The 7,915-nt window shown below is 42.9% G+C and overlaps 1 protein-coding gene and 1 long non-coding RNA gene across 2 annotated transcripts in view; one reads left to right on the forward strand and one right to left on the reverse strand.

The window, feature by feature from the left end:
* The window catches only part of adgrf3a (adhesion G protein-coupled receptor F3a), an 82,168-nt gene extending 81,318 nt beyond the window's left edge, over positions 1 to 850 (forward strand). The window contains exon 19 of the mRNA XM_048597118.1: positions 770 to 850. The gene's annotated coding sequence lies outside the window, so the exon portion shown is untranslated. The remainder of the gene's footprint in view (positions 1 to 769) is intronic.
* Positions 851 to 7,295: 6,445 nt separating this feature from the next.
* The window catches only part of LOC125483071, a 2,038-nt gene continuing 1,418 nt past the window's right edge, over positions 7,296 to 7,915 (reverse strand). Inside the window, exon 2 of the long non-coding RNA XR_007262059.1 lies at positions 7,296 to 7,845. This is a non-coding gene — a long non-coding RNA (uncharacterized LOC125483071). The remainder of the gene's footprint in view (positions 7,846 to 7,915) is intronic.

Genomic DNA, 7,915 nt, shown 5'->3' on the forward strand with positions numbered 1-7,915 from the left:
GATGCCACCTGAAGGTTGCAGGAACAGCAACTCATATTCCGCTTGGGAACCCTGCAGCCCAGTGGTATCAATGTGGACTTCACAAGCTTCAAAATCTCCCCTCTCCCTACCGCATCCCAAAACCAGCCCAGCTCGTCCCCGCCTCCCTAACCTGTTCTTCCTCCCACCTATCCCCTCCTCCCACCTCAAGCCCCACCCCCATCTCCTACCTACTAACCTCATCCCGCTCCCTTGACCTGTCTGTCCTCGCTGGACTGACCTATCTCCTCCCTAACTCCCCACCTGCACTCACCTTTACTGGCTCCATCCCTGCCTCTTTGACCTGTCTGTCTCCTCTCCACCTATCTTCTCCTCTATTCATCTTCTATCTGTCTCCCCCCTCCCTATTTATTTCAGAACCCCCTTCCCCTCCCCCATTTCTGAAGAAGGGTCTAGGCCCAAAACGTCAGCTTTCCTGCTCCTCTGATACTGCTTGGCCTGCTGTGTTCATCCAGCTCTACACCTTGTTATCTCAGATTCTCCAGCATCTGCAGTTCCTACTATCTCAGTTCCAAATGATTGTTCTGTGATCATAATCAAATATTAACAATGAATGTTAGACAGTCATAAATAATTGCACAAAATAGATCTTTCTAGCTGTATAATGCTGTAAGTTTTTTTTAACATTTCTGTATTTATTTATAATCTACTTTGACAAGAGCTGTGAATTGCACTATCATAAAAATGCACATGACCTGCATTGCTATAATTAAATCACTTTCTCCCATAGGTTATACAGAATGGAAAATCAGAAGTTCTACACCAATACACTCGGCAGTTCCTTTGATAATTCTCATATTACATTTCTTAGCAAATAGTATATATATAGGTTATGGCTTTTGCAATATTTTGGAATATCAGATAGAAAATAAGGAACCAATTGAAATGTCTTAATGTGAGTTGAGTTTTGTTTTATTAAATATTAGCTCTAATCCAAAAATGTCAAACTTCATGTGCTAGATTTGGATGTGTATTTTACATAAATGTGACTTATTTTGTCATTTTATATCATATTATTCAAATGTTAGAACTCAATGAGAATGAAGAGTGCACATAAATGTCTCCAATAATAGTAAAGGGAAGTTCAAATATAAACAGCAGAAAAGCTGTTTATCTTTTTTTCTGTAGAATCATCTGTTTGAGTGGAAGCTTTAATTTTAGTTACTGACCTGATTTGTCACTATTGTATGAGGAAAAGGAGGATATATATGGTTCTGATTTACTAGCAGACAAGGACTATTACAATTTGTGATGTTGGACCAATTACAGGTTCAAAGATTCCATACAAATCTACAAATAGCTTCCATGAAAACAATTTGATTTGATTTCTAATTGGCATCAAAGCTGAATTTTAAATGATGATTATATACACATCTTTTGATATTATTACCCGATGAAGAAAAAATGGAAATAAGAATTCCTTCACAGCTCAGATAGTTCTCAAATTCACCAAGCGTTTAATAAGAAATTCCATTTCTAGTCGTGAGGACATCTGAGTCCTACAGAACTTCAGTTGCAAATCAGCCAACCTGAAATTGTTCATTTTCCGGAGAATAAAGGAAAGCACTTGTCCAAAATCAATCTTATCTACTTATTTTAATCCAAACTATCTGGCTTTAAGACACATTCCACACAAGCAATATTATTTTAAATTGTCTTATTAGTAGCGGAGGGCAAGGTAAATGATTTGCAAATGAATAGCATAGAATGAGGAAACATCATTGATGAAGCAGAATCGCATTAAGGTTCGATGTGGTATTTTAATTGCATGGTATTTAGATTAAATATCAGGGATGTAAAATTATTTTGATAAATTAAAATATTTTAACAAATTTGTTGGGAAAACAATTTTTCTTGCTATTTCATATGCTTTACAAATCAATTAATAAAGTAAGTAATCTACTTTAAAAAAGTAAAAACTTCCAAATATCATGAAATTACCTTTGCTATTTCATATAGATGCAAAAGTGTGTGCTTCAGCCATGTTGTAATATTCAGGTGATGGGACAAAAATAATCATGTTTTCAGCATTTAACATTCTAATGAATCAATTAAATGACAATGATTTAATAACCTACTAACATGTTGTCTTCTCTTTTGTTAGACTTTCCAAACAAAATATATTAAATAAACAAGATTACAAAAAAGAATGTTTGCAATAATTTGTGAAAGCTGTCATTATTTTTGTGCCAGTTTTATTTGAAGGAACAAGACTCCAGAAATATGACATCTGGGGGACCAATGTTCTGTCCTGACATTAGGCTGATGGTTAATACAGGGCTCAAGAGCTTAGGAAGAATCTATGCAGCCCATCAAGGGTATGGTGCAACATACTTTTGGCATCCTCAGACAATAATCCCAATGCTTGAACAAGTCAGAGGGCATTCTGCACTTTAGCTAAATCAGGGCCTGGAAAAATATAGCTATTGCCTATGTCTGCTGCAGTTCTAGCCTGCTTCCATTGATGATGCAATCATTCAGAAAAGGTTGAGAGTAATGGAGTTCTGTGCCTGTTGCAATCACCAGAGGCAATGCAATAGTGTAAATATTTTACTAATAGCCTTTACAAGTTAATACAAGACAGAAATCATCACATGTTCATCCCACATACCAAATAAAACTGTCCCTTAAATCAACTCATGAACATTGCCTTATCTCTCCCCATGAATTTGAGTGCTCCCCTAGATACTAGCCTGTTCTACACTGCTGACATTTTTTCAATTTCACCTCCAGTATATCTGTGCAGAAGAAATGGATGAAATTGAGTTATGTGAGAAACCAGGTGCAAGTGGATTAGTTAAGTTGAGCTGGGGCCAGAAAAGTGCATCATTTACAATATTATACTCATCTTGAAAAATCGCAAGAAATTGCACCGTACGATACTGAAATGATGCAGTATGTAAAAGCATAATGTTACAGGAATTGACAGTACAGTAGGAGGCCAATCATCTCATCATGTCTGCACTAGTGAACAGATAGCTACCCAACCTAATCCCATTTTTAAGCTCTTGGTCTGCACTTCAGGTGGGGAGTTACAGATTGCCATGACACTCCAGGTGAAAAATCTTTCCCTTAAAACTCCTCTTATGCTGAATATATGCTCCTGTTTATGGACTCATCAACCAAGGGAAATGGGGACTTCCTATCCAGTCTACTTAGATCTCTCACATTTTTACACTTCAATTTGTTCTCCCTTCAACCTCCTATACTCCAAAGAAATTAGCCCGAGCCGAATAAATCTTTCTTCCTAACTGGGATTCTACAGTCTGGATCTCCTTTATATCCTCTCCAGGGCAATCACATTTCACCTATTTTAAAGTGACCAGCACTGCGCGCAGTAACGCCAGCTGTGCCCTAATTTGAGATTCACAGTGCTGAAAATGCTTCCCTCCATCACTGCACCTAGCAGGCCCTATTGCTGATGTTTAAAGAGGATGGTGGGGGTGGTAGCCATCACAGTGGGTAGCAGTTCATACAGAGTAGTGAGCTGGCATGTCTGTACAAAAGCAGCAACATGCAACAACCTCGGTAACTTGGATGATGAGTCCTATCACTACAAGTGGAATCTCATAGGGGTCTGTGTGCCGCAGGCTATGGCATGAATAGTGGCAGTATGGGATGAGACATTCGGGAAGGCCTATCCCAATGTTGGGAGCATCTTGCTCCGTCTTTTATCATTTTGCCATTCAGCGAAGTCAGGTTCCTGCTAGGCAGCAGGGAGTTGCAAAATGACCGAGATTAAAACTTGTTAGTTGCCCCATGAACATTGCAAATCACCGCAATAATATTCAGTTTTCTAACTTATCAAACATGCTGAACAAGACAGAAGTCAACAAAACTCAACATGGAAGGCAGAGCGATTACCTGGCAAAACACACAGTACTTACGAATCACAGGCTGGTGGTACAGGAGGCAACAGCAATTAGCATCGAAAGGCTACGCAAAGACATATTGTGCGCAGGGACAGGTTCCTGTTCACAGATTAAACCCAGCTGCACGCCAGCACTGCGGGCATGGTCACTCACTTAGCGCCAACCTGCATGCTCGGCACCATCCATTTCCTTACTGGATTTGGGATGCTGCCTTCAGGGGGTCTGTCCTACTGCAGTCTGGGAAGTGAACCAATGTAGGGGCAGCCCCAGCAGTGAGGAGAATCACATATCATCTGTCAGGGAGCTGCAAATGCAGTGGTCAGAGGTTTCATCAGTCATGTCTAAGTATTGCTTGTCAAGGTCATTCAGAGATCTGGGACAGATATAGACCTGGGGATGGGTTTGCTGTAAGGGGGAGCCTGTGATGATCACTGCCAAAAGGGATGAGGGAGTTACGGCTGTATGGGGAAAGCAGAGACATCTGGACAGTGATGCCCTCCAAAGGGGGAGCATAGACGAGCAGGGTGGGCATTATTTGGGTGTTAAGCCAGGGCTCAGGGGCAGGGAGTGCAGCGCAGGTAATTGTTCAATATGGTGGGTCTCCATATGTGTGGGTTTGGTGGAAATGGGCTGTTGGGGTACAGTGAGGATAAAATGGCACATGGAGACTCTGGGACCAGGGCGGAGGAGTAAATATCTGGCAACCAAATGGAGGTGCATGCATTGTCATCACTAAACACGAAATGCAACTGGAAAATGGCTGGGATAACACCGAGGATGAGTGCAGTCAGTATTACAATGGTGAGCAAAAGCTGGACACTAGGACATTAAAGAGGCAAATCCATGACGCAGCTGTTTGCAAACACCAGTGGCATTTAACTTGCAATCATTTCACCCCTCATTTGCAATGCCTGTGGCGTGAAGGAGATCAGGGATCAAATCGTGGTCAAAGGTGATATGCACTATTCCATTGGTTGTTGCACATTGAACATTGGCTGCTCAATGATGTCGAAGTTATTATCAATGGCTTCAAAAGAGGCTAATACTGGCCAAAGGACCCCATTACTCATGTAAGTGTGGTGTGGGAAACACAGACTATTGCTGCATCGTCTGTGATGTAAGATTAACAATAGACAATACTGAATGTAATGAAAAGTTGAGTAATTGATTGATATGGGTCTGAGATGGGAAGAGGGTCGGGGCACAGCAAGCACTCCCTTTCGATGGAATGTGTTGGTCACTCATCTGGCATGGCATCTTCACCAAGTTGCTGCACATGCTCAGGCTGGAGCTAAATGAATGATGGACAAGAGGATCTTTTGGTACAGACCATTGTTCTGCCATTCTCAAATTCTGATCACTTAATCTGAACCATCAACATCTTTTCTCCACCAACACTCTACAAACCCACCACCACATCTGTGCTCCCCCCCCCCGCAACTATAGCATAAATGCTGCCCCCTCCTCACTTCACTTCAGCTCCAATGAAGAGTCATCCACACTCGAAACATTAGCTTGCTCTCTCTCCGTGGAAACTGCCTGACCCATTGTGATCTCCAGCATTTGTGGCTTTCAGTCTAATCCAAAAGGCCTGGCTCCAAGTCCCAGATGCTCCAGAGGCATGTACTAACATTTCTGAGCCGGTTGATTAACAATATCATTGCCCTCACGATCAGGATGCAGCATGTCTCAGAGGTTAGAGAATTGTATTCATCCATTATCTCAAGGGTATGTCACCAGTGACTGCTCATAGAGCCAAGAAACTCTTTCATTTCTTATCATAGAATCCCTACAGTGTGGAAACAGGCCCTTCGGCCCAACAAGTCCACACTGACCCTCAGAGCATCCCACCCAGACCAATAACCCCCATAACCCACCTAATCTACACATCCCTGAACTCTACGGGCAATTTAGCATGGCCAATCCACCTAACCTGCACATCTTTGGACTGTGGGAGGAAACTGGAGCTCCCAGAGGAAATCCACGCAGACACGGGGAGAATGTGCAAACTCCACACAAACAGTCACCCGAGGGTGGAATCGAACCCGGATCCCTGGCACTGTGAGGCAGCAGTGCTAACCACTGAGCCACTGTGCCGTTCCCAACAGAGGTCATTGCCATCGAGAATCGTGGGTCCTGCTGCTGCTGGCTGTAGTCGCCTTCCTAAGAAGGTGAAGGCAGTGGACCAGGAAGGCCAGGAGCAGCAGCAGGTCACTGGTCTCTCAATTGAGGGGCAACCAACTCAGGAACAGAGTGCAGCCCGCGTCCCCGCTCCCGCCAGAGATATGTGGGATCCACAGGAAGCCCAGAGGTCTTTGACCCTGACTCCCTTTCCTGGAATTTGTGTCTGTGCATGAAGCATAGAGAAACCCTCTCTCATTCCCCCCACTTACTGGTGCTGCCTGGGCCTGCTACAGAGGAATTATGCCTTGCTGCAGTGTTCATTATAGGCCTGACTTTGTTTCTTGTGAAGGATTTTGTCTGTATCCACCCGGATGCCAAATGTTTCATCATTGAAATGGTTCTGCTGCTTTCAATGTCCCTTGGCAGTGCATTGCGGTCTTGCTGCAGGGAACCCACCAGAATAGTCTTCAGCAACATAAAGGCAGAGTGGGAAGGGAGAAGGGGAAATGGTGAAACTTCCCAGATGCATCATTAACCTACTGAAGACAAAATTTCTGGAACTTTCCTCATTTGTTTTGGCATTCAGCAGAGGAAGTCTGAGGAAATGCATTCAGACTTACTCTAGAGGGGCCCAGGATATTGTTTGTTAAAAAAAAAGCCTTCCTAGCCAAAAGGTGCTGTGTACAATTTTTAACACTTTACCCCAGATGAACTCAGCAATATTCAGAAATACAGAACTTACAGATCCTGAGGGACATGAATGGGCTGAATAGCCAAGATCTTTTCCCCAGGGTAGTGGCATAGGTTTAAGGTGCAAGGGGAAAGATTTATAAGGGACCTAAGGGGTAGCTTTCTCACGCAGAGGGTGGTGTATGTATGGAATGAACCACTGGAGGAAGTGATGGGAGGCTGGTACAATTACAACATTTAAAAGGCATCTGGATGGATATATGAATAGGAAGAGTTTAGAGGGAATATGGGCCAAATGCTGGCAAATGAACAAGATTAATTTAGGATATCTGGTCAGCATGGACAAGTTGGGCCGAAGGGTCTGCTTCCGTGCTGTACATCTCTATGACTGTGACTCTTTGAGATCTCACTGGCCTGGATGACTGAATGCTATCTGGAATGAGGAACCAATCGACTAATATTGTTTTGAAACAAGCATGTTTTACTTCTAGAGATAGTAGGAACTGCCGATGCTGGCGTCTGAGATAACAAGGTGTGGAGCTGGATGAACACAGTAGGCTTCTTTACTTCTAGTTTGTTCAAGCACATTTTTATTTCAAAATCTTTTAAAGTACAGAATGATTTGGGATCAAGTGTTTAAACATTGACTAGTTCTGCAGAGCCCTCTGCCACAAAAAGCATTGTGTACTGTATGTATTTGTAGATAAGATGAAGAGCTTTGGTCACTGTTCTCATGGCTGAAGATTTGGTGAGTGCATCGGGAGTCACAATGGATGACTTTGCATGTGTAAACACACTGGCCCAAACTGATCCATCTGTTATGGACCCCTCAGCAAATCACATGCACCTTCCTTTCTCTGACTCCCATTTTGCTGCTGACCTCTCAACCAATCTCTATTTGTTCATCCACACTCACTGGACATGATCAGCAGCATTTGGAATAGTCAGTGCAGGTTATAAGTTAATATCCTGTAGAGACTGATTTTTCACTTGCCGATTAACATTGCAATGGCTTCAGGAATTAGAATTCGGTCTAGCTTTCAGCAAACCTTCTCACACATTTAATAAGAGATAGTAGGAACCGCAGATGCTGGAGAATCCGAGACAACAAGGTGCAGAGCTGGATGAACACAACAGGCCAAGCAGCATCATAGGAGCAGGAAGGCTGACGTTTCGGGCCTAGACCCTTC

This window comes from Rhincodon typus, chromosome 5 (genome assembly GCF_021869965.1).
Source record: "Rhincodon typus isolate 14 chromosome 5, sRhiTyp1.1, whole genome shotgun sequence".
NCBI lineage: Eukaryota > Metazoa > Chordata > Chondrichthyes > Orectolobiformes > Rhincodontidae > Rhincodon > Rhincodon typus.